This window comes from Equus przewalskii, chromosome 2, assembly GCF_037783145.1.
Source record: "Equus przewalskii isolate Varuska chromosome 2, EquPr2, whole genome shotgun sequence".
In the NCBI taxonomy this organism is placed as follows: domain Eukaryota; kingdom Metazoa; phylum Chordata; class Mammalia; order Perissodactyla; family Equidae; genus Equus; species Equus przewalskii.
This window is the reverse complement of record NC_091832.1, coordinates 8,212,351-8,230,777: the sequence shown is the minus strand read 5'-3', so window position 1 is coordinate 8,230,777 and position 18,427 is coordinate 8,212,351. Positions and strand designations below refer to the sequence as shown.

At 36.4% G+C, this 18,427-nt stretch overlaps 1 protein-coding gene across 7 annotated transcripts in view; it reads right to left on the bottom strand.

The window, feature by feature from the left end:
- FAF1 (Fas associated factor 1) overlaps window positions 1-18,427 on the bottom strand; it is a 473,410-nt gene that overhangs the window by 337,981 nt on the left and 117,002 nt on the right. The gene's annotated exons all lie outside the window — the stretch shown is intronic.

Genomic DNA, 18,427 nt, shown 5'->3' with positions numbered 1-18,427 from the left:
AAATTAAAGGAGAAATCAAAAAATATCTGGAGAAAAATGAACTGAAAACATACCATACCAACTCACATGGGATGCAGCAAAAGCTGTATTAAGAGGGAAATTCATTGCAATACAGGCACACCTTAACAAACAAGAAAAATCCCAAATAAGCAATCTCAAATTACAACTAACTGAATTAGAAAAAGAAAACAAACAAAGCCCAAAGTCAGCAGAAGGAGAGAAATAATAAAAATCAGAACAGAAATAAATGCTACTGAAACAAAAAAAGGCACTAGAAAGTATCAATGAAACAAAGAGCTTGTTCTTTGAGAAGATAAATAAAATTGACAAACCCCTGGCCAGACTTACAAAGACAAAAAGAGAGACAGCTCAGATAAACAAAATTAGAAATGAAAGAAGAGAAATAACAACGGACACCACAGAAATAGAACGGATTAAAAGAGAATACTATGAAACATTATATGCCAACAAAATGGATAAATTCTTAGACTTTTACAACCTCCCTAAGCTGAAACAAGAAGAAACAGACAATGTGAATAGACCAATCACAAGGAAAGAGATTGAAAGAGTAATCAAAAGCATCCCCAAGAATAAAACCCCAGGACCAAATGGCTTCCCTGGGGAATTCTACCAAACTTTCAGAAAGGATTTAATACTTATCCTTCTCAAGCTATTCCAAAAAATTAGAGAAGATGGAAAACTTCCTAACACATTCATACCAAAGACTGACAAGCAAAACACAAAAAAGGAAAACTACAGACCAATATCACTGATGAACACAGATGCAAAAAGCCTCAACAAAATTTTGGCAACCCAAATTCAGCAATACACCAAAAGGATCATACATCATGATCAAGTGGGATTTATACCAGGGACACAGGGATGGTTCAACATCTGCAAATTAATCAACATGATACACTACATCAACAAATTGAGGAATAAAAACCACATGATCATCTCAATAGATGCAGAGAAAGCATTGAACAAGATCCAACAGCCATTTATGATAAAAACTCTTAACAAAATGGGGATAGAAGGAAATTACCTCAACATAATAAAGGCCATATATGACAAACCCACAGCCAACATCATACTCAATGGGCAAAAACTGAACACCATCCCTCCGAGAACAGGAACAAGACAAGGATGCCCACTATCACCACTCTTATCCAACAGAGTAGTGGAGGTTTTGGCCAGAGCAATTAGGCAAGAGAAAGAAATAAAAGGAATCCAAATAGGGAGTGAAAAAGTGAAACTCTCACTGTTTGCAGATGACATGATCTTATATATAGAAAATCCCAAAGAATCCATCGGAAAACTAATAGAAATAATTAACAACTATGGTAAAGTTGAAGGGTAGAAAATCAACTTACAAAAATCAGTTGCTTTTCTATACTCTAATAACAAACTCACAGAAAGGGAACTCAAGAATATAATTCCATTTACAATCACAACTAAAAGAATATAGTACCTAGGAATAAATTTAACCAAGGAGGTGAAGGACTTATACAATGAAAATTATGAGACATTACTGAAACAAATTGATAAAGACATAAAGAGATGGAAATAGATTCCATGCACATGGATTAGAAGAATAAACATAGTTAAAATCTCCATACTACCCAAAGCAATCTACAGGTTCAACACAATCTCAGTTAGAATCCCAATGACATTCTTCATGGAAGTAGAACAAAGAATCCTAAAATTTCATATGGGGCAATCAAAGACCCCCAATTGCTAAGGCAATCCTGAGAAAAAAGAACAAAGCTGGAGGCCTCACAATCCCTGACTTCAAAATGTACTACAAAGCCACAGTGATCAAAACAGCATGATACTGGTACAAAACCAGGCACACAGATCAATGGAACAGAACTGAAAGCCCAGAAATAAAAGTGCCCATTACAGATAGCTAATCTTTGACAAAGGTGCCAAGAACATACAGTGGAGAAAAGATAGGCTCTTCAATAAATGGTGTTGGGAAAACTGGACAGCCATGTGCAAAAGAATGAAAGTGGACCATTATCTCACGCCATACAAAAAAATAAACTCAAAATAAATCAAAGGCTTGAAGATAAGTACTGAAACCATAAAACTCCTGGAAGATAATATAGGTAGTACACTCTTTGACACAGAACTTAAAAGGATCTTTTCGAATACCATGTCTTCTCAGACAAGGGAAACAAAAGAAAAAATAAACAAGTGGGAATTCATCAGACTAAAGAGTTTCTGCAAGGCAAAAGAAACTAGGATCAAAACAAAAAGACAACCCACCAATTGGGAGAAAATATTTGCAGATCATATATCTGACAAGGAGTTTTACCTCCATAATATATAAGGAACTCACACAACTGAACAATAAATAAAAACAAACAGCCCAATCAAAAAAGGGGCAGAGGAGATGAACACACATTTTTCCAAAGAAGATATACAGATGCCCAATAAACATGAAAAGATGTTCAACATCACTAATCATCAGGGAAATGCAAATCAAAACCACACTAAGATACCACCTTATGCTGGTTAAAATGGCTATAATCACTAAGACTAAAAATAACAAATGTTGGAGAGGGTGTGGAGAGATGGGAACCCTCATACACTGCTGGTAGGAATGCAAACTGGTACAGCCACTATGGAAAACAGTACAGAGATTCCTCAAAAAACTAAAAATAGAACTACCATATGACCCAGCTATCCCACCACCAGGTATCTACCCCAACAACTTGAAATCAACAATCCAAAGTAACATATGCACCCCTATGTTCCTTGCAGCACTATTCACAATAGCCAAGACATGGAAACAATCCAAGTGCCCATCAACTGATGATTGGATAAAGATGTGGTATACATATATACACAATGGAGTACTACTCAGCCATAAAAAAAAACCAAATTCATCCCATTTCCAACAACATAGAAGGACCTGGAGGGAATTACGCTAAGAGAAATAAGCCAGACTGAGAAAGACAAACATCAGATGATTTCACTCATATGTGGAATATGAACAAATACATGAACAAAGAAAACAGTTCACTGGTTACCAGGGGAAGGGGATTGTGGGATGGGCATAGGGGGTGAAAGGGAGCACTTACGTGGTGACAGTCAAGAAATAATGTACAACTGAAATCTCACATTGACATAAACTATGATGAACTCAATAAAAAAAAATAATAGTAATCTACATATTCTGGCTCTGGCTGTCTCTCTGACATCATCTTCTTTCACTAACCCCGAGTTCACTTACTCCAGTTGCTCTGGTTTCCTCACCATTTCTTGAATAAGCCAAGCACGCTCCCACAATAAATCCCTTATACTTATTCTTCCCTCTGCCTAGAAGCTCTTCCTTTAGATATCCACATACCTCACTTACTTCAGTCAGGTTTCTACTCAAAGGTCATGTCAGAGAGGCCGCCCTTAACCATCTCATCTAAAAAAGAAATCCTTCTAGCCAAGACACTCTACCTAACAAATTATGTATTTATTTGTCTCCTTGTTTATCTGTCTTCCCTCACTAGAGTGAAAGCTCCAAATGACTTTATTTTGTTCACTTACGTGTCCTCAACACCAACAACAGCACCTGGTAAGTAGGTGGTGAGTTAACATACATTGAATACATGAATGAATAAATGAATGAATGCTATAAACCCAAGAAATGAGCAAAGGAACAAGCTGTTGAGGATAGGGAGATTCGAGGCTTTCAATTTTAGGCGTGTTGATTTTACAGTACACATGAGACAGTCACATAGAGATGTCCACCAGATTGTTAAGAGTCTAAGGTGTATGAGTTGGAGAAACTCATTTTGGAGTCATGAGTCATCCACTTTAAAAGCATCTGGAAAAAAACAGAACTACCAAATGATCTAGCAATCTCAGTTCTGGATATATAGCCAAAATAATTGAAAGCAAGGTCTCAAAAAGATACATGTACATCCATGTTCCTAACAGCACCATTCACAACAACCAAGAGGTAGAAACAACCGAAATGCCCATCCATGGTAATGGATAAAGAAAATGTGGTGTATACATACACAATGGAATACACAATGGAATATTATTTAGCCTTAAAAAGGAAGGAAATACTTTCACAGGTTACAACATGGATAAATCTCAATGACATTATGCTAAGTGAAACAAGTCAGTCAAAAAATGACAAATACTATATGATTCCACTTATATGAGGTACCTAGAGTAGTCAAATTCATGGAAACAGAAAGTAGAATGGTGGTTACCAGGAGCTAGGGGAAGGAGAAAAAAAGGGGAGTTGTAGTTCAAAGGGTATAGAATTTTGGTTTTGCAGGATGAAAAAGTTCTGGAGCTCTGTTTCACAACAATGAGAATATATTTAAGACTATTGAACTGTATACCTAAAAATGGTTAAGATGGTCTATATTTTATGTGTTTTCCAACACAATTTTTTTTTAAGTATTTGCAAAAATCTTAGGAGTGGATTAAGTTTTACCCGAAATGAGGGGTAGTGTGAACCAAAAAAAGGCCTCATAGGAGCAGGCCCCGTAGCCAAGTGGTTATTAAAGTTCTGCGTACTCCGCTTCAGCAGCCCATGTTCTCAGGTTTGGATCCTGGGCGTAGATCTACTCCACTCATCAGCCATGCTGTGGAGGCATCCTACACAGAAAGTAGGGGAAGATTGGCACAGATGTTAGCTCAGGGCTAATCTTCCCCACAATGAAAGAAGAAAAACAAAGTGCCTTGTGATGGAACCTTTGGAATGCCAACATTTAAGGAGTATGTAGGAAAAATAAAATCAGGGAAAATATTAAGCAGAAGTACTCATAGAACTAGGAGGAGATATATACAGATATTTGAGTTTCAATACAAACCTCAGTTACAGTTACATATATATATTAACCCAATTATTAATAATGAAATGTTGGCCCTGGAGAATTCACCACGTATGATAATCTACTGATTAATAGAAAATGGATAAAAAGAAAAGATGGCACACAAACACTAATTCTTATTATATGTTCTTATTATATATTCTTTTTATATGTTCATTTTTTTTTTTTTTTTGAGGAAGATTAGCCCTGAGCTAACTACTGCCAATCTTCCTCTTTTTGCTGAGGAAGACTGGCCCTGAACTAACATCCATGCCCATCTTCCTTTACTTTATATATGGGATGCCTACCACAGCATGGCATGCCAAGCAGTGCCATGTCTGCACCCGGGATCTGAACCAGCGAAACCCGGGCCGCCAAGAAGCGGAACGTGCGAACTTAACCGCTGTGCCAGCAGGCCGGCCCCCTATATCTTCATTTTTTAGGCAAAGAAAAAAACTACAGTAACTATTCATATTCAGTATTTAGTTTTCTATGACCTGTGATCTATTATAATTTAACCAGGTCAATTATGGGATGTTCTATATCCTGTAGTCTGACAGATCTGTTTTCAAATCTTAGTTCTATCATGTATGTATTACCTGTGTGACTTTGGTCATATTACCTTGACTACTCTGAGATTTAGTTTCCTCACCTATAAAATGGAGGTAATAATACCAACTTATTTTACAAGGTTGTTATAAGGATTAAATGACATAAAGTGCTCTGAAAATGTTACCATAATTATCCATCCCATTACCTAGTGTTTTTGTTTTAATCTATTTTGCTATGTGTTATACACCAGTGGTGCATAAACGTCTACCTCATGCTGGGCTAGAAATCCAGATATATTGAAGTCCTGTTCCCAATGATTCAAATTCAGGTAGTCTGGAATGAGGCCTAGAAATCTTCCCCCCGCCACTCACCCCCACCCCAACAAACTCTTCAAGTGATCCTGATGCACAACCATATTCGGGAGCAACTATAAATAGTTTATAGTATATATTTTAAAGACCCATATCTTCTACTCTGCCATTACATACAGAAGCTATTATTTGCCCCTAAACCTTTCACTATTTCAGAAGTTACTTAATGTCAAAAGGCATAGATCCTTCATAAACTGACAAGTTATTAAATATGCTCAAAGCGAGGGCTCTCAAACAAGAAAGCCGCTGTATCCCAGCTCCATCATTTACTAGTTGTGTAATCTTGAGAAAGTTACTTAATTTCTCTCTGCCTCAGTTCTCTCATCAGGAGAATGAGGGTGATAAGAGTACTTGTTCATTGGGTTTTTATGAAACTTAACACATAAAGTGTTTAAATGGTGTTTGATACATAGTAAAATACTAAATTAAAGGTGAGCTGCTTTTATTGTAACTACTGTCATACTAAGACTTACCCTTGTTTGAAAATTACAAATAGTTCTTAATCACAAAATTTGAAGGCAAGGAATAGACACTAAAAAAAGAAATTTTTCCACACATAATACTTCCCTATGGCAAACAACTTATTTCTGAAGATGTTTCCTCTCTTCACTATTTAAATAATGGTATATCATCATCAAAATACTCTATCAGTTACAGATTAGATGATGAGGCCAAAGGAGAAGACAAGTGAGTACTTTAACAGTCCTACAACTAACTCTAAATTTAAGTTTCTTTTCATTAACCCTGCTGTTTATTTCTGCAATAGAAAATAATTTCAATTGGCGATCCTAAAACAGCTCCTAACAGCCAAATATTTGGTTTTAATAATTTCTAATTTGATTTTTTTTCAGAGAAAGAAAACAGAAAGCAGAACAATTTAAGAAATGCAACCATTCCACAATCTGTTTTTAGTCAAATGCAAAAAATGTTCTCTGAATCCTTCCAAGTAGATATCACTATCAAAATAGCCCAACATGCTGATTCAAGACTGGTGCAAACCAAATCAAACACAAAGGAATACAAGGCACATCCTAAGACTAATAATGGTACCTGGGAGACTTACTCTTGTCAAATAAACATCTGTGAATAAAAAACCAAATAGCAAACTGGGAGAACCCCATACTTGGGATCAAAAGGAATTGACAACCGAGATCCCATTTACTAAAACCAAAATGCAAGAAATGTGGTTTCTGTGACAATCACTTACTTCTCTTCCCTTGGTTTTTGCCCCTCCTCAGGCAACATGATGGTACTTAGATGTCGGTCAGAATCACATAAAGGCCTACCATTTTCTCTCTCTTCCACCTAGTATAAAATAATTGCCTTCTGCTCCGTTCAATGAATGTGGGAAGAGGCAAGGGAGAATGTCAACTAATTTGCCTTTTCTAGATTCAATTTGTTAGCTAAAACCTGAAAGAGACAGAAATGGCTGAAGGTTAACAGTTTTAGGGATCTAGGGAGGTAGACATCCTGCAACATTCAAAGGAAGACTTTTGGATGGTTAGGCAAAGCCAAAAAGCCAGATCTGCTTTATATTATAAGCAGGAACATTAAGGAAAACACTCCTCCTTGTTACTAGCAGTCCTGAATATAACTGTCTCCATTTTGAGGCTGATGAACACCTAAAATCAATTTAATTCAGGAGGGTAGGTTGCAATTACTCTGTGCAAAAAATTGTGCCAGGTTTTGTAGATAACACATGGACAAGACAGCCCCAAACCTTCGAAAATCAGGAGGAAAAATAAGATAATACAACATTAAGCAGAATATAGAAAGTGTCTTTATCTCAATAAATGGCAATTCCATTCTTCCAAGCAGGCCCGGCCAAAACAGTTTGGAGTTATCCTTGATTCCCTCTTTCTCTCACTACTCCCTCCTTCCCCATTCATTAGCAAATACTGATTACTGAAATGTTTAAACACATCCAGAATCTGAACACATTTCACTGCTACCACTCTGGTCCAAGCCTCTATCTTCTCTCTCCTCCATTATTGTAATAGCTTCCTAACAGATTTCCTTGCTCACCTTCAGTGTTTTCTCATCACAGTGGCCAGAGTAAAGCTATCAAAATATATGTCAGCTCGTGTTAGTCCTCTACTCAAAATCTTCCACTGACTTATTCTGAGATAAAAAGACAACACCTTTAAGATGCCTTACTCTCCCTCACTCCTGTAATCTCTTTAATTTCACCTCCTCCTCCTTTCCTAAGCCATACTTCTATCTCCTTGATGTTCCTGTAAAACACCAGACCTGATTTCCCACTTAAGGGTCTTTGTGGTTACTATACCCCCTGCCTGAAATGTTCTTGCTCCCAGATATATGGCTCACTTGCTAATTCCCTTCCTCCAGGTCTTTATTCAATTATCACCTGTGGACTTTTTCCAAAAAACTGCAGATCTCCACCCAAAATACTTTATAACCTTCTTCCTTGTTTTATTTTTTCCCTTAGGAATCAGCATTCTGTGACCCACTATATAATAACGTTAATTATTTATATCATTTATCATCTATCTCCTCCTTTGAAAATGTAAGCTCCATCAGGGAAGGGATTATTTCTTTTGGTTCACTGCTATATTCCCAACACAGAGAAGAGAGCTTGCATATGGTAAATGCTCAATAAATATTTTCTAGTGAACTTCTGAAAGTGTTAAGTGAATTAATCTTCATTATTAGATATCTTTTCGGACTTTAAGAGGAATGAAGAGGAAAGGAAGCATCTGTCATGTGCAAGGCACTATATAAAATAATTATACATCTTTACCTGTCTCATTTAATCCTCACTCTATAAAGCAAGCATGTTGCAGAGGAGAAAAATGACATTCTGAGAGATTAAGTGATTCATCCAAGATCACACACAGTAGCATTCAAACTCGGGCTTCTCTGACTCCAAAAAGTCTTGCTCTTTTCATCATAAAGCAATTTAGGGGGTTTATTTCTTGACAATGACACAGAGAAGAGGCTGCACATTGAGTTTCAGATCAACATAGTATGAATCTCTGGAATATACTAGGCAATACTAATATTTACTGTAGTTCCTTGGGTCACTAAATCTATCTCAGAAACTGACAAATCAACCCATTTTTGATCTGTGCCTCTGTGGAAGAAGGGAAGGTGCTGGCTGGTGTGGGAGTTTGGGGGGCAATGAGGGGGGCTGACTACTACCATCAATATGATCATTTCTAGAAATCTCTGAACTGCAATGAATTCGTGAGACTACAGAACACCTTCCAGGCTAGCACTATCCAACAGAACTTTCTGCAATGTTGAAAATATTCTATATCTACACTGTATAATATTGTAGCCACTAGCCCCATGTGGCTATTGATCACTTGAAGTATGGCCAGTGTAACTGAGGAACTGAATTTTAATTTAATGAGTAACATAACTATTAATCATTTAATTTAAATTCAGATGTCTACACTGGGTTAGTAGCTTCTGTATTGGATAGCACTGTTCTAGATTCTTCATTATTCCACTCGAGCCATCTCCTTCACCTCATTCACTAGCTCACTTGCAATACTTTGGTCTATTTTAGATAACACTGAATGCAGGGCAAAGTTATTTTCCTAAAACTGTCCCAAAGAAAAGAAAAAATTACACTATACTTGAGTTGTTACAATTAGTTTATTTTTGAAGAAGAAAAAACTGGTTAGGAAAGACAAAGAGCCTATACAGCTTCAGGCAATACCAGACACTGAAAACAAGTTACCTGAAGGAATCGGTTCAAAAGGATGGCAAAGAAATTTAACAAAGATTTCATGATTCATAATTATTTGGTGTGGGGAGGGGGCTTATATAAGCTCACAATTAAAAATTTTAGCTGCTGTTATATCTAAGCCTGTTAAACATCACTTAAAAGCGTTTCACTGTAAAACTCATAAATAGCAAGTGAGTTCATACGTTCAGTAAACCCAAATCTCTTTGTCACTACTTAATATTATCAGGGGACAGGAATAAAAGAAATAGATATAAAGAATGCAGAATAGTAATTAATAATTCCAGTACCAGAGTTAGAAATCTAGTGCAGATAACAGGTCTATCACTGACTGAATGTGTCATCTTAAGTAAATCATTTGACCTCCCAATACGCAAAACAGAAGGCAATAATACTAGTTACTTCCTAGGGCTGTTGTGAAAATTAACGAGAAAAAATGGAGACTACTACTTAGGACAAGACCTGATGTACAGAAAGCAATTAGTAAGCTTATTTTTTATTTGAAGTTGGAGACGGTGAGCTTATGCATTTGGTTTTGTTGCTCTGGGCAAGGCAATTTCAAGTAATAAGTGTGCTGAATTGGAAATCAGGAGCCTTGGGTTCATGCCCTGGCTTTCTCAATAACTTGTTCTTTGACCTTGACCAACTGCTTTCTCTCTTGGAACCTTTATGCTATCAAATCTGAAAAAATCAGGGGGCTAGGCTAAATGATCTTGTACTAGTAAGGGTTCTCCAGAGAAACAGAACTAATAGGATGTGAAGAGAGAGAGAGAGAGAGAGATTTATTTTAAGGAATTGGCTCATGAAATTAAGGAGGCTGGAAAGTCTAAAATCTGCAGGGTGGGACAGCAGGCTGGAAACCTAGGGAAGAGCCAATGTCACACTTCAACTATGAAGGCCATCTACTACAAAATTCCCCCATGTTGAGGAGGGATCCATCTTTTGTTCTATTCAGGCCTTCAACAGTCTAGATTAGGCCCACCCACATTATGGAGGGCAATCTGCTTTACCCAAAGTTCAACAATTTAAATATAAATCTCATCCAAAAACACCCTCACAGATATACCTAGAATAATGTTTGACCAAATATCTGTACACTATGGCCCCAGCCAAGTTGACACACAAAATTAGCCATGAAAATCTGTTACCAGATACTATCACAAAGGTACAAATCCACCCAATCAAATATTGTGAAGAAATATATTAATACTCCAGAAGGAAAATAACAAGCACCTAGAAATCAATCCTGAAGGCAAGGAAATTTACAATCTAAATGAGAGAGAATTCAAAATATCTATCATAAAAAACTCAACAGGTTACAAGAAAATTCAGATAGACAGTTCAAGGAAATCAGGAATAAAATTAATGAACAGAGGAATTCTTCACAAAAGAGATTGAAACTATAAAGAAAAACCAATCAGAAATGTTGGAGATGAAAAACATTATGAAGAGAGAAAGAAAAATCTGGTGTCCTTGAATAAGAGGGGATATCATGGAGGAGAGAATTAGCAGTCTGGAGAACAGAAACATACAAATGCTTCAGATGGAAAAAGAGAAAGAACTAAAAAGAAATGGAGAAATTCTCTGAGAAACATCCAAGTCATTTAGGAAATGCAAGAAAAGAATTACAGGCATTCAAGAGGGAGAAGGAGAGAGAAAGAAGAAGAAAGGTGGTTCAAAAAAATAATAGCTAAGAAGTTCCCAAACCTGGTGAAGGTGCTGGAATTTTAAGTAAAAGAAGCTAATAGAACTCCTAATTATATCATTGTAAAAAGATCTTCTCCAAGGCATATACTAGTAAAATTGGTAAAAGTCAATGACAAAGAGAAAATACCAAGGGTAGCTAGGCAGAAGAAAATAACCTAAAAGGAACCCCTCTCAGACTTTCAGCAAATTTCTCAGCAGAAACCTTACAGGCTAGGAGAGAGTGAAATGATATATTCAAAATTCTGAAAGACAAAAACTGTTAGCCAAGAATACTCTATCTAGCAAAACAATCCTTCAGATACAATGGAGAAATAAAAACTTTCTCAGATAAACAAAAGCTGAGGGAGTTCATCATCATAAGACCTGCCCCCCCAAGAAATGATCAAAAAGGCCCTCATACCTGAAAAAAGAAAAAAAAAAGGTTTATGAAGGCTTGAGCAATGAGATAAATAGACAAAATCAGAAAACTGCAGCTCTCTTTCAGAACAGGTTAGCTAAAGCTTAATTATAACATTAAACTTAAAGAGGAGGAAAACATCAAAAATAACCAGAATCAGTTCATTTTAACCACAAACTCATAACCAAAACAAGAAAAAGTTGTGACAACAATAACTTAGACAGGGAGGAGGATAGGGATGGAACCTGCTTAGACTAAGGAAATAAGAGTTATCAGAAAATGGACTATCTCCTCTACAAGATCTTTTATACAAACCTCATGGTAACCACTAAACAAGAAATCAGAACAGACACATAAACAATAAATAAAGAGAAAATTGAGAAAACTATCATGAAGAACCACCAAACTGAATTGGCAGTCTGAAATACATGGGATGAGAAACAAGGGAAATACAGAACAACTGGGAAACAAGTGATAAAATGGTCGCATTAAGTCCTCATATATCAATAATCACTCTAAATGCAAATGGTCTGAATTCTCCAATCAAAGAAGCAGACTGGTAGGATGGATTAAAAACAAGACCAAACAATATGCTGTCTCCAGGAATCACATCTCAGCTCTAAAGACAAATACAGGCTCACAGTGAAGGCATGGAAGATGATACTCAAAGCTAAAGGCAAACGAAAGTAAGCAGATGTTGCCATACTTGTATCAGAGGAAGCAGACTTCAAGATAAAACAGGCAATGAGAGACAAAAAGGGGTAGTATATAATGATCAAAAGGACACTCTACCCAAGAGGACATAACACTTATACATACACCCAATACAGGAGCAGCAAAATACATAAAGCAATTATTGACAGACCTAAAAGGAGATATTTAAAATAAGACAATAGTAGGGTACTTTAACACCCCACTCACATCAATGGATAGATCATTCAGACAGAAAGTCAACAAGAAAATGGTGGAATTAAATGAAAAATGAGACCAGAAAGACTTAAGAGATAAATATAGAACTCTCCATCCAAACACAGCAGAATACACATTCTTCTCCAGTGCACAAGGAACATTCTCAAAGACAGACTACATGTTGGGAAACAAAGCAAGCCTCAATAAATTTAAGAAGATTAAAATCATATCAAACATCTTTTTGGACCATAATGCTAAGAAACTAGAAATCAACTACAAGAAAAATGTTAGGAAAGAGACAAACAGGTGGAGACTAAACAACATGCTACTAAACAACCAATGGATCACAGAAGAATTTAAAGGAGAAATCAAAAAATATCTGGAGATGGGGGCCAGCCCTGTAGCCGAGTTGTTAAGTTCACATGCTCCACTTCAGCAGCCCAGGGTTTCACCAGTTCAGATCCTGGGCACAGACATGGCACTGCTCATGCGGCATCCCACACAGCACAATCAGAAGGATCTGCAGCTGTAATATACAACTATGTACTGGGGGGCTTTGGGGAGGAGAAGAAGAACAAGAAAAAAAAGAAGACTGACAACAGATGTTAGCTCAGGTGGCAATCTTTAAAAGAAAATATATCAGCAGACAAATGAAACTGAAAATACACCATACCAATTAATATAGGATGCACCAAAAGCAGTCCGCAGAGGGAAACTCATAGCAATACGGGCCTACCTGGACAAATAAGCAAAATCTCAAATATGCAATCTTAACTACACCTAACAGAACTAGAAAAAGACAAACAAACAAAGTCCAAAGTCAGAAGAAGGAGGGAAGTAATAAAAATTAGAGCAGAAATAAATGAAATAGAAACCAAAAAAACAGTAGAAAGGATCAATGAAACAAAGAGCTGCTTCTTTGAGAAGCTAAACAAAATCAACAAATCCTTAGCCATACTCACTAAGAAAAAAAAGTGAAAAGGCCCAAAAATAAAATTAGAAAGGAAAGAGGGGAAACTACAACAGATACCACAGAAATAAAGGATTATAAGAGAATACTATGAAAAACTATATGCCAACAAATTAGACAATCTAGGAGAAATGGATAAATTCTTAGACTCACACAATCTCCCAGAGAAATTGAATAGACCCATCACAAGTACAGAGATTGAAACAGTAATCAAAAACTCCCAAAAAATAAAAGCCCAGGACCAGATGGCTTCTCAGGAGAATTCTACCAAACAGTCAAAGAAGATTTAATACCTATCCTTCTCAAACTAATTCAACCAGATGGCTTCTCAGGAGAATTCTACCAAACAGTCAAAGAAGATTTAATACCTATCCTTCTCAAACTAATTCAAAAGATTGACGAAGATGGAACAGAACACATTCTCTGAGGCCCTGATCCCAAAGCCAGACAAAGATAACACAAGGAAGGAAAATTACAGGCCAATATTGCTGATGAACACAGATGCAAAAATCGTCAACAAAATATTGGCAAACCAAATACAGAAATACATTAAAAAGATCACACACCATGATCAAGTGGAACTTTTACCAGGGACACAGGGATGGTTCAACATCAGCAAATCAATCAAGGTGATACACCACATTAACAAAATGAGAAATAAAAACCACGTGATCATCTCAATAGATGCAGAGAAAGCATTTAACAAGATCCAACATCCATTTATGATAAAAACGCTCAATAAAATAGGTAGAGAAGGAAAGTACCTGAACATAATAAAGGCCATGTATAACAAACCCACAGCCAACATCACACTCAATGGGGAAAAAAATGAGAGCCATCCCTCCAAGAACAGGAATGAGAGAAGGGTGCCCACTCTCACCACTCTTATTCACATAGTACTGGAGGTTTTGGCCAGAGCAATTCTGGCAAGGAAAAAAGTAGTAAAAGGTATCCAAATTGGCAATGAAGAAATGAAACTCTCACTGTTTACAGATGACATAATTTTATATAGAGAAAACCCTAAAGAATCCATCACAAAACTATTAGAAATAATCAACAACTACAGAAAAGTTGCAGTGTACGAAATCAACTTACAAAAATCAGTTGCATTTCTATACAATACTGTAATAACGAGCTAACACAAAGAGAACTCAAGAATACAATCGCAAAAGAATAAAATATCTAGGAATAAATTTAACCAAGGAGGTGAAAGACCTATACAATGAAAACCATATGACATTATTGAAACAAATTCATGATGACTTAAAGAAATGGAAAGATATTCCATGCACAGGGATTGGAAAAATAAACATAGTTAAAATGTCCATACTACCTAAAGCAATCTACAGATTCAACACAATCCCAATCAGAATACTAATGACATTCTTCATGGAAACAGAACAAAGCATCCTAAAATTCATAGCAGGCAATGAAAGACCCTGAATAGCTAAAGCAATCCTGAGAAAAAAGAACAAAGCCGGAGGCACTGCAATCCCTGACTTCAAAATATACTACAAAGCTATAGTAATCAAAAGGGCATGGTACTGGTACAAAAACAGACACACACACTGCAGCATTATTCACAACAGCCAAGACGTGGAAGCAATCCAAGTGCCCCTAAACTGATGAATGGATAAAGATGTGGTATATATATAAACGGACTACTACTCAGGCATAAAAAAAGACAAAATTGTCCCACTCGCAACCACATGGATGGACCTTGAAGGTATTATCTTAAGCGAAATAAGCCAGACAGAGAAAGACAAACACTGTATGATTTCACTCATGTGTGGAAGATAAACTAACACACAAATAAAGAGAACAGATTAATGGTTACCAGAGGGAAGGGCATAAGGAGTAAAGAGGAACATTTATATGGTGACTGAAAAATAATAACGTACAACTGAAATTTCACAATGTCATAAACTATTACGACCTCAGTAACATAAAAATACAAAAGAAAGAATTGTTAATAGACCCACAATAAAGCAAAATTTAAAACACATTCTTCAAGCCAAAGGAAAATGGTACTAGATGGAAGGAAATACAAAAGGAATAAAAAGCAACAGAAAGAGTAAACAGAAGGTAATCTAAATGTATATTGATAGTACAAAACGATGTCTTTTAAGACTTAAAATGTATGTAGAATTAGAATATATAACAAAATATATAAAACATAAGAAGCAATTAACTGGATACAAAGTGTTGTTCCAACGTCCTTGCTTTGTCTGGAAAGTGATAAAACTCTTCATTTATATTGGGTTTTAAAAGACCAGGGGTACATGTTTAACTTCTATCATAATCACACTAAAAATAACAATAGAATATGGGCCGGCCCAGTGGTGTAGTGGTTAAGTTTGTGTGCTCTGCTTCAGCAGCCCAGGATTCTCAGGTTCGGATCCCAGGCTCAGACCTCCACACCACTCATCAAGCCGCACTGTGGGCAGCATCCCATGAACAAAAAATAGAGGAAGACTGGTATAGATGTTAGCTCAGGGACCATCTTCCTCAAGCAAAAAGAGGAAGATTGGCAACGGATGTTGGCTCAGGGCCAATCTTCCTCAAAAGAAAATAATAATAATAATAGAAAATATAATAAGAATTGTATATCCTTAGAGGATACAAGGTTAATATATAAAAGTTAATTATTTTCCTATATACCAACAATGAACAATTAGAATTTGAAATTAAAAACACAATAGCAGTTACATTAGCACCCCAAAAATGAAAGATTTAGGCCTAAATCTAACAAAATTCAGGCAGAGATAGCTTCACTGATAAATGGTACCAAACACTTAAGGAAGAAAATACCAACCTAACACAAACTCTTCCAAAAAAAAAGAGAGAGGCACATTTCTGAACTTTACTTATGAGCAGTGTTACTAGATAAAATACAGGACAAGAAATTAAATCTGAATTTCAGACAAATGATAAATATTTTTTAGTATTAAGTATGCATGGGATTTTTATTGGCTAAATCTGGCAACCCTTTTATGAAGCCAGATAACCTTGAAACCAAAATATGTTAACAACATTACAAGAAAAGAAAATCATATACCAGTTTCTCTTATGAGCTCAGACATAAAATTCCCAAATAAAACATCAGCAACATACAACCACTTCTGTGAAAGAGGTAGTGTGATACAATCATTATGTGGAGGGCAGTGAGGTGGAAAGGTACATTACTGCAAGGAGCTATACTCTAGCATAAAGGTGAAAAATGGAACCAGGTCAGTCTGAAGGATCTGTTGTTTGGTGGGGCAGAATACACAAAAAAGGCACTATCCTTTAATTACTTGTTCAATAAAGTCTCACAATTTGGCTTTCACAGTGTTACCTACTATGAAATACTAACATATGTACTGGAAACCACAAATTGACTCACCCTCAACTAAGCAGCCTCTCATTTGAGCCTAACCTCAACACTGCTGACACCCATCTGCTGCCTTCCTCAACACATTCCACCAGAGGAAAACAGGCATGAGTGCCAGGCTAAGTAGGAAACTGCAACTGCTGCTCAGGATTAAAGGCAGTCAAAGACAACACCCATTCCCAAAAGTCCATTCCTCTTTCAGAGCATTTTGTACTACTGAGTGGAAATATCAGGAAACCAAGAAACTACCCACACACCCTTTTCTTTTTTCCAATTCCACTTGTCTCTCCTACATCTGGGCAGCTGTAACTGTAACTGTAACTGCCTGTAACTGAGCTGCCAATTATTGACACACCAAGGGCCAGCATTTCAGTTGTTTAAACCGCATGGGCCAAAATGCTTTTGCAAGTGAGTAAAATAAGAAAAATATCATTCTAAATAAAAAAGCATTATTAGCAGCTTGGAAGGAATTGTGAGCTTACAAAAAAAATAATAGTTTGGTCATTAGAATCTGGCATGCACACACCACCCAAACCTTGGTGCCTTCCTACGTCTCTTCGGGTCAGGTAGGCTGATGGAAGATATCTGCACCCACATCACAGAGATCTAGAGTAAACACAGTCTGCTTAACCCTCTCCTCGTGATGTCTGGGGGTTGTCATGTAAGACACACAGACATTGAAAAAAAGGTTGTCCTTATAAATTTTCTGTGACAATCATTACATCCACTCAGATTGACCACTAGGATTAATTCAGAGTGACCACTTTGGCAAGCAGTACATCTTTCATAAAACGTTTCCAAGTTTTGCCAACCTACATTTCATAATCTGAATAGAATTTCTTACTAGTTTATCACAAAGATAAGCTATTCTATATTGTGGCTTCCTCCAGAGCTCAAAGTCTTATTTATTAACTCCAATAGCTTCCCATCTCACTTTACAATAAAAAATAAACACATCTAAAACTTTACTGAAGAACATTTGAAGAAATGGGAAGCTATCGCTGAACAGAAAAGACTACAGGAATGTTGCCAATTCCTCCCAAGTTACTTTATAAGAATAAAGAAGTTCCAATAGTAATACCAGTATTTTGTTTTTGTAACTTAAACAAAATAATTCTAAAGCCTATCTGGCAGGAAAAAAACAGTTGAAAACAGGCAACATATTTTCATAAAAGAAGTGTAACGAAAACACATTTTTGCATCTTATGTAAGCGTATCTTCTAAAGTCACCTTAAGGAAAATCACTTGAAGCTAGTTCAAGAGCAGATTTTAAAAATCAAAGGGACCAAAAGAAACCCTAGTATATAGAAAAATTCGACATATGCAAAAGGTGACATTTCAAGTCATGGAGAAAACAGGGGCTGTAAAAAAATGTTCCTAGTTAATTGAAATTAACAACTGATTGAGAAAAAAGTAAGTTAAATTACCATTTACACAATAACAGAACCTATGTGGATTAAAGAGTAAATGTGAAAAACTGTGAAAACACAGCCGTGCTAGGAGAAATATATGTGCATGTTTCATCTGATCCGGTAGTAAAGAAGCCCTATCTAAGCATACTAACGAAGGAAAAAATCAAAAAGAAGTTGACAGACTTG